Below are 16937 nucleotides of genomic sequence, written 5' to 3' on the forward strand. Positions count from 1 at the left end.
TTCCTTCACCAAGGGATCTTCCACCCAGGGACTGAACTTGAGTCTCTTGCTTGGCAGGCAGATTCTAGCCTGTGAAAAAGTAGGCACTACAATTTAGGCAGATTACCAAATTTTAAAGAATTAGAGAAGAAGAAAAATGCACTCAAAACTGAAACTATTCAGAGCATGGTGTTCTCTTCTGTGATTTGGAAGGCACTGATGGCTCTTGCAGTGTCTGGAGGTCATCCTTAGCAAATTCCACCCTCATTATATTATTGAAGTGCAGAAATGCAGATTTCCAGCAAGTTTCAACCAAGAGAAATCTTGATAAAAAAGAACTCAGCGTGCTGACATTAATTATTTAAGTGGTGCTTTCTTGAGGGACTGCCATGGCTTGCATAAGTGGCTCCATAAGTTGTTTTCTTCTATTGTGAATATTTATAATATTATGCTATCGATCATATTTCCAAAGTGGGCTTTAATTAGAAACCTCATTATGCTACGCCGTTTGGCTTTGTTGTCATTGTTTACTCTTGTTTGTTGAGCATCAGAAGATGGGTGTCAGGGCCACAACAGAGAGAGAAGTCTAGAAATTCATCATCAACTAAGTCTTTTCGATTCCCAAATATGGTACATAATGTCAAAGATTTAAGAACCACTGGCTTGGGAAGGATGGTGTGGGATGAACTGAGAGAGGAACATTGAAACATACACATTACCATATGTAAAACAGCGTCAGTGGGAATTTGCTGTATGATGCAGGGAGCTCAAATCTAGTGCCCAGTGACAACTTAGAGGGGTGGGTGGGGTTGGAGGAGGTTGGGGTTCAAGAGGGAGGGGACATGTGTATACTTATGGCTGATTCATGTTGATGTATGGCAGAAACCAACACAATATTGTAATTTCCTCCAATTAAAAATAAATTTAAAAAAGAAACCACTGGCTCAAGATCATTTTTATTCTAGTACCTGAATATCCTTTTGCAGTGATAATTGTATCAGTCAGGGCTGCCATTTCTGGGGTCGCACAGAGTCAGACATGACTGAAGCAACTTAGCAGCAGCAGCAAGGAGTTTTTATATGATACATTCAAATCATATAATCTGCCCCAAACTAGGAGTAGGATGGAGAACTGGGGAAGGACAACAGAAACTTGATAACATCTCTACAGGCATCATTCTAAGTACGCTTTCCCTTTGGTTCTGACATTCCCGTATTTGGCTTAGCGCATCTCCTGTGGTCAAACAAAATAGCAATTAGTGATGAACTCTTCCAAACTCACGCCCTGCCTATTACTCAGGTTCTCTAGAAGTCAGTGGGGTGTGGGGGGAGAAGATCTATTGTAGCATTTCTTATTCATAACAAGTGAGCTGTTATCAGTTTGCTTATTGATTTTTATCTCTATGCTGCAAACCTCAAAATGCCACAGCCCGAACTGGGATCCCACCAAACCTGTTCCTATACTCATCCTTTCATTTTCCCAGTCATCCTTCTTTTTGATCCTTGACAACCCTGCACCCACCTTCCTGGAATTAACTGCCGGTTCGATTTTTTTTTTCCTTTCCTGTCTCTTTAAATCAGAAACTTCCTGAGGTTCCTAAGAGCTGGCTACCTCCGCAGGCATCCAGGTCTCCCAGCAAGTCTCCATGGCAGTGAGATTTGCAAATGAATCCCCCCAGATCTGAGAAAACAGCAGCAGTTGTCTAATCAATCTCTGATTTCCAGGCATCTACCAGGGCACCAGTGGGTTCCAAGAGAGCCAATGAACCAAAGTCCGAGGATTGAAAAGCCCAATCAACTGATACTGGCAGCTCCAGAAAGGAGGAAGTCCCCAAACTGAAGAAAATATAAAACCAATACTAAATCCAATTAACAAACACACAAACGGCAATTAAATTATTTATGATTCAAATGCCTACCTCGAAGATTTCCCAAGCTCTCTGTTCACACATGTATCTTCCTCTGCTCTCTGCCTCCCCAAAGGCTGTGCTTTCTCAGCCTGAACAACAGCCTTCTCAAGAGTCAGGCTCTGAAATACACATGCTACACACACCCAGACAGCCTTTCGGTGCCAGGCAGCCCCTTCTCCATTCTTCCCAGCCCCAGGCCAGCTCATGCCAGCTCCCAGACAGGCAGACCAACTCCTCCATGGGATGGAACTGGGGCAGGGGAAAAGATCAGACAGGAGTTGGGGATGAATTTAACTCATCAAAGACCGGGTAGCCACCCATCCAGGCAGGAAGGGTCCATCTTCATCCCTTTCCTAACCTTAAAACCCTCACAGACGGTTTCTCCAGCCTCCTTCAGATCCCAGAGCAAGTTAGCAGACTCCTCCTGGCTGATTTCCTGCTCGCACCCAGACCGCTCCCAGGAGGCAGCCCCCAGCCCGTCGCAGATAGCTTCTTACCTTCGCAAAGCCCCGGTTCTTAAAAGCCTGGCTGGCCTCTCCAAGGAATCCTGTGTTTTCCTTGACATGGGGAGCCACCAGTTTCAGAAACAGGGCACATTTCGAAATGAAACAGAAAGTAACCCGGTGATCCAGACCGGAGCCCCCGACCTGCACTTGGCTTTGGCTCTCCACAGCCTCGGGAGGCCTGGGACTCTGCCAGCTCACCCAGCTGTTTCAGCTCAGAGAGAATTCAGAGGAAGCTGAAGCTTGGAAGTCTGGAACTCACAGCCTGGGCTCTGTTTTTTTCTTTTTTCAGAGTATTTGTTGAGCTTTTTAACATGCAGTTTGTCTCCTTCTGCAGGGAATTACTCAGTGAGCCTGTCACCTGACTCCCAGCGGCTCCATTATATAATTCAAACAGTGCCATTTGAGTTGTGATCAGAAATCCACACTCCTTCCTACCCCCACGACCTCCTTCTCCCTTCCTTGAAGCGGAGGGCAAGACGCTCAAAACACCAAACAAAGACGATCACCCTTTCTTGCAACTTCAGCAGAGCCACTGCATTTCTGTAGTGCATTTTTTTTATTTCCCCTGAGGTTTGAGTTTTCTTGGGCAGTATGTGTGCTAAGTCGCTTCAGTTTCGTTCAACTCCTTGTGACCCCCTGGACTGTAGCCCGCCAGGCTCCTCTATCCATGGGATTATCCAGGCAAGAATACTGGAATGGGTTGCCATTTCCTTCTCCAGGTTTAGGACTTTCTGAATGTCAATGCTGAGTTAGGGGATTTCTCAAAATGTAACATCTTGAGATGTAGCTGTAGCAGTATCCTTGATTTTCATTTAGGGTGGTGGTTTGTAGATTAGATGAATCAGTGAATGGATTTGCAAATGACAGAGCTCATCATCAGTTGAACAGCTTCACACAGATTTAATGACACCTGTGCAAATGAAATCCAAAACCTAGAATGTTTATTACTTTAGCCACAATATCTAAGTTCCTTGAAATCTCAAAGGGGTAGATTGAGTGGAGAGGTCTTTAGCGTCTTCAGCCAAAACCCTGCCCCGACCCTGATCATCAACATCCCTTCTCCAGCTACCTCAAAGAAGCATGACACCCAACTGAAAACTGCAAGCTTGATGTGCAAACACCACTTCATGGCCAAACCCCCAGCCTCTGCTATCAAGCACATGGAAATTCTTAAAGCCAGTCTATAGAAATATTTGGAGCCAGCACTGTCCTGGGTGAAGGTAATGAAGATCGGTCCTAATTTGCCTTTCTTAGCATCAGTCATCTCTGTTCAGATGATGTGTATTGAGTGGCAAGTACATTAAGACAGAATTGACCCAGGAATGAGAGATCTTTGAGAAACTTGGGGGGCATAAATGAGCATAACACTTCAAGTGTTCGTTGCTCAGTCATGTCCAAGTCTTTGCAACCCTATGGACTGTACCCCGCCAGGCTCCTCTGTCCATGGGATTTTCCAGGTGAGCATACTGGAGTGGGATGCCATGCCCTTCTCCAACGGAGCTTCCCGACCCGATCAAACCTGGGTCTCCTGCATTGCATGCAAATTCTTTATCGTCTGAGTCACCAAATGATCAACATAAAAAAAATAATAAATACTCCAACCTGTTTGCTTTTTCCTTGTCAAAGCCAGATGAACTGTATACAGTGGTGGCTCTGGGTTCCTAGTCTCCTCCTAGCCAGTGGAGACTTGTTGCTGAAGATGGGAAATGCTCCAAAAAGACTGTTAAAGTCTAGGGAACAAACGCTAACAAACGCTAACCTCCTTTTGGCTTTTCTTGGTCTGACCTCTTTTTTCCCTTTTGCATTTCCTCACTCCTATCGGCCAAAGGAACCTCTCCTGCCCTTCTTGCCTGCCTGCAACAGTGTATTAATAGTTGATACCACGGCTATACTAAACTATGTGACATTAGACTGATACTCTGCGCTAAGAATGGGACTTTCCCAGGTGGCTCAGTGGTAAAAGAATCCACCTGCCAATGCAGGAGACAGAGGAGATGCAGGTTTGACCCCTGGGTTGGGAAGATACCCTGGAGAAGGAAATGGCAACCCACTCACTCCAGTATTCCTGCCTGGAAAATCCCATGGACAAAGGAGCCTGGTGGGCTACAGTTCCCGGGGTCGCAAAGAGCTGGACACGACTGAGCATGCTCCTGCCCTAAGAATAGTTTGCAAAATTCTTTGTAACTACCCACATATCCCTCTGAAGTGGGCATGGGGTAATTATTCTTCTTTTTCAGACCCAAAGAAAGCCAGTGACATAGATGGAAATTAGAAGTCAATTTTCCTACACTCAGAGCTCTGTTTTGCAAAGGAAGACCCAGATATACATTAAAAAACAGAACCGTATAAACATGAATGACAGATTGATGTCTGTTTTTATCTCTCCCTCCAGGTGTGGTAAATACAGAGTGGTGTGGCCGTTGCTATGGTAACTACTTGTTTATTAATGAGAATAAGGCTACATAGTAAAATATTAGAAAACATCAGGTGGTGAGGAAGAAGCAATAATGCAAAATAAATACTTGGTCTCTGTACACTCCCTCAACACTGACACCACAAAACTCCAACTTCCTAGACCAGTGTTGTCCAACAGGAAAACAACGTGAGCTACATGTGTAATTTAAAATTTTCTAGTTGTTGCATTTAAAAAGAAAAAAAACTAGTGAAACTGATTTTGGTAATATTATCAGCTTGACAAACACCAGCTGTCCAGCTGAGAGGCTCATTCTACCTCCTACTTCAAATCCAATATATTCAAAATATTATTTCAGCATGTAATATTATAAAATTATTAACAGAGCATGTATGTTCTTTACTTCAGACTAAGTCTCTGAACTCTGATATGAACTGTATGTATTTTACACTCACATCACATCTCAATTAAGGGTAGTATCTACATCTCAAGTGTTCAATAGCCACAAAGAGTCAGTGGTAACCACATTAGATGGCCAAACTTCAGACTATATGTGGTCATTCTGGCTTGAAATTTGTTCTCTGAGTACACATTTGTCTGTCCCTACTTGGAACTTTTAGAAAAATGAACTGAATTCATTTGGCTCTAGCTTTATGGCATAATTCAAGTGATGTTCTCTTGGGTGGAGCAAGAAAATATCAAATAAGCTTGAAACTGAAGTAGTATTAAAGATTCAGCTTCTTTCATGCCACCAGAGGATCATGAAGATTAAAAAAAATAAATCTCAGGTTTATAAAAATTCCTTTCTTGGTTGGTCCCATTCGCCCAAATTACCCAGAACCGTGCTTGACTACACGTTTTCTGCCCTCTCCTCTCAGCACCCCTAACAGACCGCTCAGTCATAACAAGCCTACCTGTCACCTCTTCTCGAGTCTGGGGACCTCTGCCTGGTCTCCCTGCCTCCACTCTCCACCCATTACATTCATGTTCTCTCCTGCCTTCAGCACGAGCATGCGTTGAAAGCAGACGTTAATCATGGAGCTTCTCAACTTAAAGCTTTTAATAGCAACCTGTTACCTTTTGAATAAAATCCATACTCCTTGGCCTTACACACTAGGCAATCATCAGCTGGCCTTTGGGGAACTTTCTGGCCCATCTCCTGGCTACCCAATCTTTGATTTTACATTCTTGACTATACCATCATCTCCATGACTTTGTTTAAAGTCTGCTCCCTCTGCCTGGAATGTCCTTCCTTAAAATACCCACCCCTCACCAAACAGCAAAATCCTTCCAACCTAGTTCCAATATTTACTGTAGCTTTTTTTTTGGAGGTGGGGGAGGGTGCCCTATAGACATATAGGATCTTAGTTCCTCAACCAGGGGTCAAACCTGTGCCCACTGTGGTGGAAGTGTGGAGTCTTAAACACTGGACCACCCGGGAAGCCCCGATTGCAGCTTTTCTTGCTCTTGTAAGCTTAACAGCCAACTCATCTATGTTCTCAGGCCACTTTTATAAATAAATGTGCTATAACATTTATCATGTTCAATTATAATTCTATGATAATGCTAGAAAAGGATTTCCCCAAGAAGGGGAACCACACACCATTTACTTTTGAGTTCACCTTAGGACATAACAGGATCTCAAGAAATGCCTGAGGAATTCCAATACTCTTTTCTTTCCAGCTCTCTTTATTCTAATTGTCTAACCACTTGGTACAATTGGAACCAAGCCTCAATTTTTTAATAGCTGTGGTATCTTGAATGCCATTTCATTCAACAGGTGTTTTAAGGTCATTCTTATAAAGTCTGGTTATGACAAGTAGATATACAGGTATGCCTCTAAAGAATCAAGATTACATACTTGTTTGTTAACTCCTTTGTCAACAGGCTAATGTCTGTGTCTTTGGTTTTACAGTTTCGGTCTCTCCATCTCTTCAAAGCTTTCAGTTGTTGGCAGGTTGGGGAAACAGAACACCTGTGTTTTGTGCAGAATAAGAGTACAGTGGCTTTATCAGTAAGGGCATAAGAAACACTGCCCCATCGATATCACAGGATGTGGCATTCAGTTTTGTCACTCAGAGAGTCATTTTTGGCTTTATGCCTGGCTCTCTAATGGTTTCCACACAATTAAACAAAGTTGTGGTTTAAAAAGTAGAGGAATCAACACCAAATGCTGCTAAGGACGTGGAGCCACCAGAACTCTCGTTCATTTCTCCTGGGACTGCAAAGTAGCACAGACACTTTGGAAGAGGGAGTTTAATGGTTGCTTTCAAAACTCTTGTCTTCAGCTCAGTTCAGTTCAGTCGCTCAGTTGTGTTCAACTCTTTGTAACCCCATGGACTGCAGCACACCAGGCTTCCTGTCCATCACCAACTCCCAGAGTTTACTCAAACTCATGTCTGTTGCGTTGGTGATGCCATCCAACCATCTCATCTTCTGTCATCCCCTTCTCCTCCTGCCTTCAATCTTTCCCAGCATCAGGGTCTTTTCCAGTGAGTCAGTTCTTTGCATCAGGTGACCAAAGTATTGGAGTTTCAGCGTCAGCATCGGTCCTTCCAATGAATATTCAGGACTGATTTCCCTTAGGATGGACTGGTTGGATCTTCTTGCAGTCCAGGGGACTCTCAAGTGTCTTCTCCAATACTGCAGTTCAAAAGCATCAATTCTTTGGCACTCAGTTTTCTTTATAGTCCAACTCTCACATCCATACAGGACTACTGGAAAAAAACCATAGCTTTGACTAGATGGACATTTGTTGGCAAAGTAATGTCTCTGCTTTTTAATATGCTGTCTAGGTTGGTCATAGCTTTTCTTCCAAGGAGCAAGTGACTTGTAATTTCATGGCTGCAGTCACCATCTGTAGCGATTTTGGAGCCCAAGAAAATAAAGTCTGTCACTGTTCCCACTGTTTCCCCATCTAGTTGCCATGAAGTGATGGGACTGGATGCCATGATCTTAGTTTTCTGAATGTTGAGTCAAATGCTGCTAAGGACGTGGAGCCACCAGAACTCTCGTTCATTGCTGCTGGGACTGCAAAGTGGCACAGACACTTTGGAAGACAGTTTGGTGGCTGCTTTCAAAACTAAACATACTCTTGCCTCACAACCCAGCAATTACACGCCAAGGCATTTACCCAAATGGACTGAAACCAAATCCACACAAAAACCTGCACATGGATGCTTAGAGTAATTTTATTCATAATTTCCAGAACTTGAAAGCAACCAAGATGTCCTTTGGGAGGTGAATGAATAAACTGTGGTGCATCCAGGTAATGGAATATTGTTCCATGCTAAAAAAGAATGAGCTGTGAAGCCACAAAAAGACAGGGAAGGACCTTAGAAGTCCATGACTAAGTGAAAGCAGTCAGTCCGAAAGACTCCATACGGCGTGATTCCAGCTATATGGCTTTCTGGGAAAGGCACAGCAATGATGACAGTAAGAAGATCAGTGGTTGCCAGCAGCTGGGAGGGCTGGAGGGATGAGTAAGTGGAGCGTGGGGAGATTTTTCAGGCAGTGAGACTGCTCCATATAATACGATAATGTAGGTCATTATACATTTGTCCCGACCCACAGAGCGGACAGCGCCAAGGATGAAACTTTATGTAAACTAGTGACTTTGGTGACAGAGATGTATCGACCATGTAGTACTGTGTCAATGTAGAGTCATCAGTTGTAACACGTGTAGCAGTGTGGTTCCTGATGCTAATTGTGGGGGAGGCTGTATGTGTGGGAGGCAGGGAGTATATGGGAATTCTCTACTTCCTGCTGGATTGTGCTGTGAGCTAAAACTGCTCTAAAATATAAATCTCTCTCTCTCTCTTTTTTTTTTTTTTAATTGGAGGGACCAGAGAGTGGCTTGCCCGTGGGTGCCCAGGGACTCTGCTCACTGGCTTCTGGCTTGATGTACAAGTTGTTTTCCTGCTAGGTTGTCAGTTGCTCAGATTTATTCATTGCTTTCTCCACTTTGTTACCAACACATCACTAAGTAAACGGCATGTACTTAGGGACTAATAAATTCTCATTTAAATGAAATGAAGGGAAAACACACTTAAGGCTTTGAATAATAAACACATATTTCCACCCACAGACACAGCATAATGGCCTTAGTGTCAACAGAAAAACTCTCACTGAGACAGTTTCTGGAGGCTCTGGAGCCTGGGACAGTCTCAGGAGGAGGGGTTTCCTTGGGAGGCCTGCTGGGGCTAGAAGAGCCGTTGAGATGGGAAAATTTAACTCTCTCACTTTGACTCAAGCCTGGACGTGCTTTCTGTGCCCCCAGGGACCAGCCCTTGGTCACACAACCTGGCGGATTTACCAAGACGCTGCTCAGAGCAGGGCTAACACCATTGTGCAAAGTACTTGCCCCAGCGAGCCTGTTTCCTCATCTATAAGAGGGGGATGAGAATATTGTGGGTTATTGCGGGAGGTCATGTCTATAGTCACCCTGATGCGGAGTGATAGTGTCACCTGATGGGCTGTGCTTATTCTTAGTATTACATATTATTAGATATCACACAATACTGGTAAAACATTGGCGATGCCACGAGGGAGCTCAAATCATGACAGTGCCCATGTGAACCCCTCTTCTGCTATCTCACCACACTTTCTTTCTACTTAATTTGCTGTTGGCACATATGAAGATGGTGACTTTACTGGCTTTTATGACCTCTGTCTTCCTCCCTTCTTTGTTTCTTTTTTCTTCCTCTCCCACCTCTTCTTTTTCTTTCTCTTTTTCCCTTTATTATTTTTAAAGTGAGTTTATTTTGTCCCTTGCTATTCTTGGCCGGCCAACTAAGACTCTTTGTATCGAGGTCTTCTTGCCAAAGCCACATTAAGCTCCCCAGGTTGCTAAACTTAGGCCAGCCTGTCTCTGCTCTCTTGGAAGGCCTGCGATGCCATAAATAAGAGAGGGAGCAGGTCAAAGGGTGCTTGTTCACAGCAAAGGGGGCTGCTTCACACAGAGCTTCCCAGAAGGAAGACAGAGCCTGACAGGAAGAAGAGCTCAGACCTCAGGCATCATCTATATAACAGAGCAGTTAATACCCCTCTCCCTGCCAAGTCACGGCGACTGCCGATCTCAGAAGCCATCATTCAAATTGCTTTTTGGCCAGTTCAGCATTAGTGTCCCCATGACAGCTCTACTCTGGGAGAACAAGAGAAAAAGGCAGTTTCCCAGAGGAGAAGGCGGCTTCCTTTTCTTTCTATGAGATACATAGCCTTTATTTCTCTCCAAAGCACCATGTGGAAGTTCTGTGATGACCTGTGTCCAAGAAAGACACAAGAGGGAAGATGGGAAAACACAAATGGCCCTAATAATGGGCCAAGTGAGCAAAGTTTTGAAAGGCGGAGAATGCAGTGGAGACCAGCCCTGGGACTGAATTCTGGTCCTGCCCACTGCTCATTGGAGGCAAGTTAATTGGCCTCAGCTCTTCCTGCATGATATGCTAATAGTAATATTAAACTGGGGAGTGGGGAGTCTGGGGTGACTTTGTTAGCATCTGTCAGGTGGCCTGGTGTACAGCAGGTGGAGAATGACCTGGCTAGGTGCATAGAGCCTCCATTCTTCATGCCCAGAGTGTAAAGAGACTCCAATGCCCCCTTTGCTAAAGTTCTTTGATGGAAGTTAAACGAAACCTCTAGCAAAGGGTAAACACCACGTGTGCGTGTCTTCCCACTTACAGCCCCACCCCCGGCCCCCCAATCCTCCATGCTGCAGACATTTTCCCCAAAGATGGACACAAGTGTGTCTCCCATCCCCCATACTTGTTTAGAGCCTCGCCACTCCCCTGTCAAGTGGTGGGATCAAATTCCTCTCCCTCCGAACCTGGGTGAGCTTGGAACCTGCTTGCAGCCTCTGCAGCAGAAGTCATTCTGTGGACCCCAGAGGCTAGGTCATAAAAGGCAACGTATTAGCTGGAATCCTTGCTCTTGAAGCTGGCAGGTAAGCAGCTGACTGCACTGGGGCTGCCATGTTAACGAGGAGGCCTGACCTGGTCCATGTGGAAAGACCACAGAGAGAGTTCCCAGACACCACCCTCCACGTCCATGTTACTGTCTGCCTGCAACCTCAAGAGAGACTTGGAGCCAAAACCACTCATCTGAGCCCTTGCTCAACTGCTGATTTATGTCAGTGAAATGTAGATGATGAAACACGACAAAACCCAGTTGGGGGGCTTCCCCAGCAGTCCTGCGTCAAGTCTCCACCCTTCCACTGCAGGCGGCATAAGTTCGATCCCTGGTCAGGGATCTAAGATCCCACATGCCTCGTGGTGCAGCCAAACAGAAACAAAAAACCAACTGGAAGAGAATCGTAGCCTCTGTTACCTTCTCCTAGAGCACCATAAATGGGGTTTAAGGCTCAGACCTGGGGAACTGAGGAGAACCAGGGTTTAAATCGACCCTACTACTTCAGCTTGTGACCCTAACAAATCCACATGTCTAAAAAAGTGATAAATATAATGCATAGGTCATAGGATTATTATGAGGGTAAATGAGGTGGTTCATGTTAAGTACTTAGCATCATAACTGGCACAGAGCACACACATCTTAGACAGTCATTTGTCGTCACCCTTACCACCACCACCAACTCTGTTTCAATCATTACGATGGGTTTTGCTTCCAAGACATCCTAGCTGGCTGGAATATACCCCCCTTTTCTTTAATCACACTTCCTTCTATTTAGACAAGTTTCCTTCAACCCATAATCTGTATTTGTCAGCCTTCATGCTAATGTCACAATCATGAGGAATTGTTTCCAAAAATCCAATCAGTCTTAGCTGCTTCATCCGGCTCACCCACAATCAGCCATCGCTTTGCCCTCAACATGTTTGGCTGTCTTAGTCATCATCACGTATGAAAAGCCAAATATTCTGCAGCAGGAAGTCTGTTTTGACTAAGGATACAGAACCATCTATCTAAGTCTGTTGGGCCACTCAACTCAGCTTTTCCTTTAGTGATGTGGAAGGGCTCCTCGAGTACCTACAACGAGCCAACAGAGGAGAACATTAAGGCTCAAGAAGATTGGAAACATTATAGCTTCATTGTTCATTCACTAACCTGAGTATTCATTTCATCATTCAACAAATAGCTATTTAAAAAAATCAAACAGCTATTAACAGCTTACTCTGTGCCAGCCTCTAGACATACAAACATGAACAGTCACACTACTTCTGATTTTTATTTTCTCCCAAATCATTAATTCATCACTCATTCAAAAGTAAACATTTTGTTTTTCCATGTGCTTTTCCCCCCATAGTCTCTGCTGCTATGAAGCTTATAGTTTTGCCTGAAGGGCAGCCTAAAAACATGCAACATGCAACAACAGTAGCGTGTGCTAAGAGCTGTGTGAGGGGAAACAGAAAGCTGTGCTTACTGATAGGACTTAGTTTGAGGGAAAGCTTAGGGAGGGCTTCCTGGAGGAAGTGGTTTTATATTGGGACTGAAGGAAAGGTGGGAATTAGCCAGATGGAAGGTGGGCAGAAAAGGAGAGTGATGTAGGCAGGGTCAGCTGCTTATGTGAAAGTGATGTAGGCAGGGTAAACTGCTTGTGTGAAAGTCCTGAAACCAGAGTGAGTGTGGAAATGACTGATGGACTAGAAAAAAAATCTCAACCCAATATCCACCAGGAAGTGTTCAATATGGCTTTGAAATCTACTCCCAGAATTTTCGTCTGTCCTCCAACTCTATCTGGCTTACAAAGTGCATGTTTAATAAATGCTTGGTGAATTGATATTTCCCTTATCATAATCCTTTTTTAAAATCTCTACTGAATTTGCTACAATATTGCTTCCATCTTATGTGACAGTTTTTTGGCTGTCAGGTATGTGGGATCTTAGTTCCCCAACCAGGATTGAACCGGCAGTCCCTGTGTTGGAAGGCGAAGTCTTAACCACTGGACCTCCAGGGAAGTCCCACCCTTACAGTTAACTGATAGAACTATTATTTTAGGGAGACAGATATTATTATTTTAGGGAGACACACATCCAAACACTTTTAACAAATTCAAAATATTGGCGTTATTATCAGTTCATATAGTTTTTAAAAGCTCATGTTTATAGATGTCGTTATCTTAATTCTACTTTACTTTTTAATTAAAAAATAATTTTCTTAATTAACTCCTTTTCTGTTTAATCCTCTTTAGTATGTTTTCCATTTCCAGGCAGCCTGCTTTTGTGCTTTTGTCACTGAGCAAATAGGTAAAACTGTAATTGGGCAGATTGAACTAGACGCTTAGAACTGAGCGTATCTAAGAGCTCAGAAGTTGGCATCAGCCTGTCTTCTTAAAGCCACTACATTGGGACTTCTGCTGTCTATCGCTACCTTAATTCCTAGACACTGTGATGTCTACCTTTCTGTGGCTGCTGTCTGGTAATAAAAGGAGAGCTATCCCCTTTGTCATCTATAGAACAGAGGGTAATATCCCTTAATTAACGAAAGGAAGTGGTGCAGTGTACTGAGAACACTGCAATTGTTTCCAATTAATCCCACATGCAGTTTGGCAAAGTTAATAATCCATAAAATGACCTAGGATCTAAATGTGGAGAACAATCAGCTTTTATCAGTCATTTTTCTATATTTCCAGCACCAGCCAGAAAATTCCAAGGCCAGATGCATAGAAGGTCTACAGATTTACAATACCATATGTTCCTGAATATAATCTCAAATAGAAAAGGAACTTACACATGCCATTCAGATCTTACAAATTCCCCAATGTTTTACAATCTTGATAATTCACCACATATTGACAGATGTCAGCTCAACTACCAATGGAGCCGTTATTTGACTGTTTATATCACTAGGCACCAAAGCAAACAAAAACATGAAGGTCATAGTCATGGAAGAGCATGGTATTTTTCCATCTGATACTTTTCCATCTGATATTTCTAAAACCTTCTAGGACAGAGAAGGTATCACATGTACCCATGAACACCTAAAAAATGTCTCATGGAGCATCTTACCCCAGCTCCAGATCTTTTTTAAAGAAACTGGGGTAAAATACACAAAACGTCAAACTTACCATGTTAACCTCTTGAAGGTGAATACCTCAGTGCCTTTTAGTACATTCTCAAAGCTGTGCTACCATGACCTCTATCTATTTCAGTACTGCTGAAATAGTTTAATCAACCAAAAAGCAAACCCTGTACCCAATAATCACTCACTCCTCATTCCTCCCCGCACCCCGCCCAGTCCCTGGCAAGCACCGATCTACCTTGGTCTTTATGGACGTCTCCGCTCTGGACAGCCCACGTACATAGAGTCATACACTGTGTGGCCACTTGTGTCTGGCTTCTTTCCCTCAGCATGAAGTTTTCCAGGTTCACCCATGCTGTAGCTTGTATTAGTGTCTTTTCTTTTTATGGGGGAGTAATTCTCCATCACAGGGCTATACTACATTCTGTTTATCCATTCGTCAGTTGATGAGTATCTGAAGCATTTCTAGAATTTGGCTGTTGTGAATAACATTCACAGCATTCAATGAGAATGCTGTTATTGAACATTCTCACACAAGTTTTTGTTTGAACACTTATTTTCCATTCTTTTGCGTCTCTACTTTGGACAAGAACTGGGAAGTCATATAAAAATTCTGTGTGTAACCTACTGCCACCTTACCTGCCTCCTGAGAAATCTGGATGCAGGTCAAGAAGCGACAGTTAGAACTGGACGTGGAACAACAGGCTGGTTCCAAATCAGGAAAGAAGTATGTCAAGGTTGTATATTGTCACCCTGCATATTTAACTTATATGCAGAGTACATCATGAGAAATGCTGGACTGGATGAAGCATAAGCTGGAATCAAGATTGCCAGGAAAAATATCAATACCCTCAGATGTGCAGATGACACCACCCTTATGGCAGAAAGTGAAGAAGAACTAAAGAACTTCTTGATGAAAGTCAAAGAGGAGAGTGAAAAAGCTGGCTTAAAACTCAACATTCAGAAAACTAAGATCATGGCATCCAGTCCCATCACTTCATGGCAACTAGATGGGGAAACAATGGAAACAGTAACAAGACTTTATTTTTTTGGGCTCCAAAATCACTGTAGATGGTGACTGCAGCCATGAAATTAAAAGTCACTTGTTCCTTGGAAGAAAATCTATGACCAACCCAGATAGCATATTCAAAAGCAGAGACATTACTTTGCCAACAAAGGTCCATCTAGTCAAGGCTGTGGTTTTTCCATAGCCTTGTATGGATGTGAGAGTTGGACCACAAAGAAAGCTGAGTGCAGAAGAACTGATGCTTTTGAACTGTGGTGTTGGAGAAGACTCTTGAGAGTCCCTCGGATAGCAAGGAGATCAATCAGTCAATCCTAAAGGAAATCAGTCCTGAATATTCATTGGAAGGACTGATGCTGATGCTGAAGCTCCAATACTTTGGCCACCTGATGTGAAGAACTGACTCATTGGAAGAAACCCTGATGCTGGGAAAGATTGAAGACAGGAGGAGAAGGGGACGGGGGAAGATGAAATGGTTAGATGGCATCACTGACTCAATGGATATGAGCTTGAGAAAGCTCCGGGAGTTGGTGAAGGACAGAGAAGCCTGGGGCTGCAGTCCATGGGATAACAGAGTCAGACACAACTGAGCGACCAAACTGAACTGAACTTACTGAGGAACACATAATAATTTTTTTGTGAATACTATCAGAATTCTACAAAGGTTGAATCATGTTGGAAGGGAAAATTCACCCTTGATGAAATGCCCTGATGGAAGTGCAACAGGGCATTGGAATATACAAGCTTACATCACAATGGGTCAGGAAGATGTCTGTAGGTATCTCATCTCTCTGCTGGCCCACACGCTACTTTTTTTTCAGTCAAGTTTTGTTGACAGGCCCTTGGGCACTGGAGTTGATAGGTCTCTTTCAGTACCAGGCATGTATGACCTAAACTAGTTCCTTAAATTCTAAGAGTTTCATCATTTGTAAGTGGAAGTAGGTGTAATCTACAATATGGTTATGATAACTTTAAATAAGGAGGTATATTTAAAAGACTTAGTATGGTGGTGGTTTAGTCGCTAAGTCATGTCCGACTCTTGTGACCCCATGGACTATATAGCCTCTGTCCATGGGATTCTCGAGGCAAGAATACTGGAGTGGAAGGAAATACTGCCATTTCCTTCTCCAGGGGATCTTCTGAGCCAGGGCGTGTATAGCATGTGTATTTCAGAGCCTGACTCTTGGGAAGGCTGTTGTTCAGGCTGAGAAAGCACAGCCTTTGGGGAGGCAGAGAGCAGAGGAAGATACATGTGTGAGCAGAGAGCTTGGGAAATCTGCAAGGTAGGCATTTGAATCATAAATAATTTAATTGCCGTTTGTGTGTTCGTTGGATTTAGCATTGGTCTTATATTTTGTTCAGTTTGGGGACTTCCTCCTTTCTGGAGCTGCCAGTATCAGTTGACTGGGTTTTTCAATCCTCGGACTTTGGTTCGTTGGCTCTCTTGAAACCCACTGGTGCCCTGGTAGATGCCTGGAAATCAGAGATTGATTAGACAACTGCTGCTGTTTTTTCAGGTCTGGGGGGATTCATTTGCAAATCTCACTGCCATGGAGACTTGCTGGGAGACCTGGATGCCTGCAGAGGTAGCCAGCTCTTAGAAACCTCAGGAAGTTTCTGATTTAAAGAGACAGGAAAGGAAAAAAAAAAAAATCGAACCGGCAGTTAATTCCAGGAAGGTGGGTGCAGGGAAACGTTGTCAAGGATCAAAAAGAAGGATGACTGGGAAAATGAAAGGATGAGTAAAGGAACAGGTTTGGTGGCAAGATACCTAAGGTATCTTGATTGCAACCTTATTACCAACAGTTCAAGTGTATATCACAAACATCAAGCAGAGAGACAGAAAGTGATGAGAGAGCAGAAGCGGCATCCAGGTCTCTGGCAACTCTAAAACTCACCTCTCCTTCTGTTTAAGGTCGGAAGTACATCATGAATTCTAAACTGAGTTCAGATCAGCCATCTCTAAAGCAATTTTATCTCTACTGAATATTTCATCATCCGAAATAGAAACTCTGCCAGCCTATTACTCTGTTATGTAAATTGTTACTAAAAAAAGTCGGGTGTTCCCAGGTGGTGGTAGTGGTCAAGAACCCGCCTGCTAATACAAGAGATGCAGGTTCGATCCCTGGGTCAGGA

At 43.6% G+C, this 16937-nt stretch overlaps 1 protein-coding gene across 9 annotated transcripts in view; it reads right to left on the bottom strand.

The window, feature by feature from the left end:
* PHACTR1 (phosphatase and actin regulator 1) overlaps positions 1-16937 on the bottom strand; it is a 525946-nt gene that overhangs the window by 292308 nt on the left and 216701 nt on the right. The window contains exon 1 of one of the 9 annotated variants that reach the window (XM_061398853.1): positions 2386-2679. The exons of 7 other annotated variants lie outside the window; for them this stretch is intronic. The gene's annotated coding sequence lies outside the window, so the exon portion shown is untranslated. Of the gene's footprint in view, positions 1-1897; positions 2066-2385; positions 2680-16937 lie in introns of those variants that run through there. One more of the 9 variants, XM_061398852.1, reaches the window with a different exon arrangement.

Source organism: Bos javanicus, chromosome 23 (genome assembly GCF_032452875.1).
Source record: "Bos javanicus breed banteng chromosome 23, ARS-OSU_banteng_1.0, whole genome shotgun sequence".
NCBI lineage: Eukaryota > Metazoa > Chordata > Mammalia > Artiodactyla > Bovidae > Bos > Bos javanicus.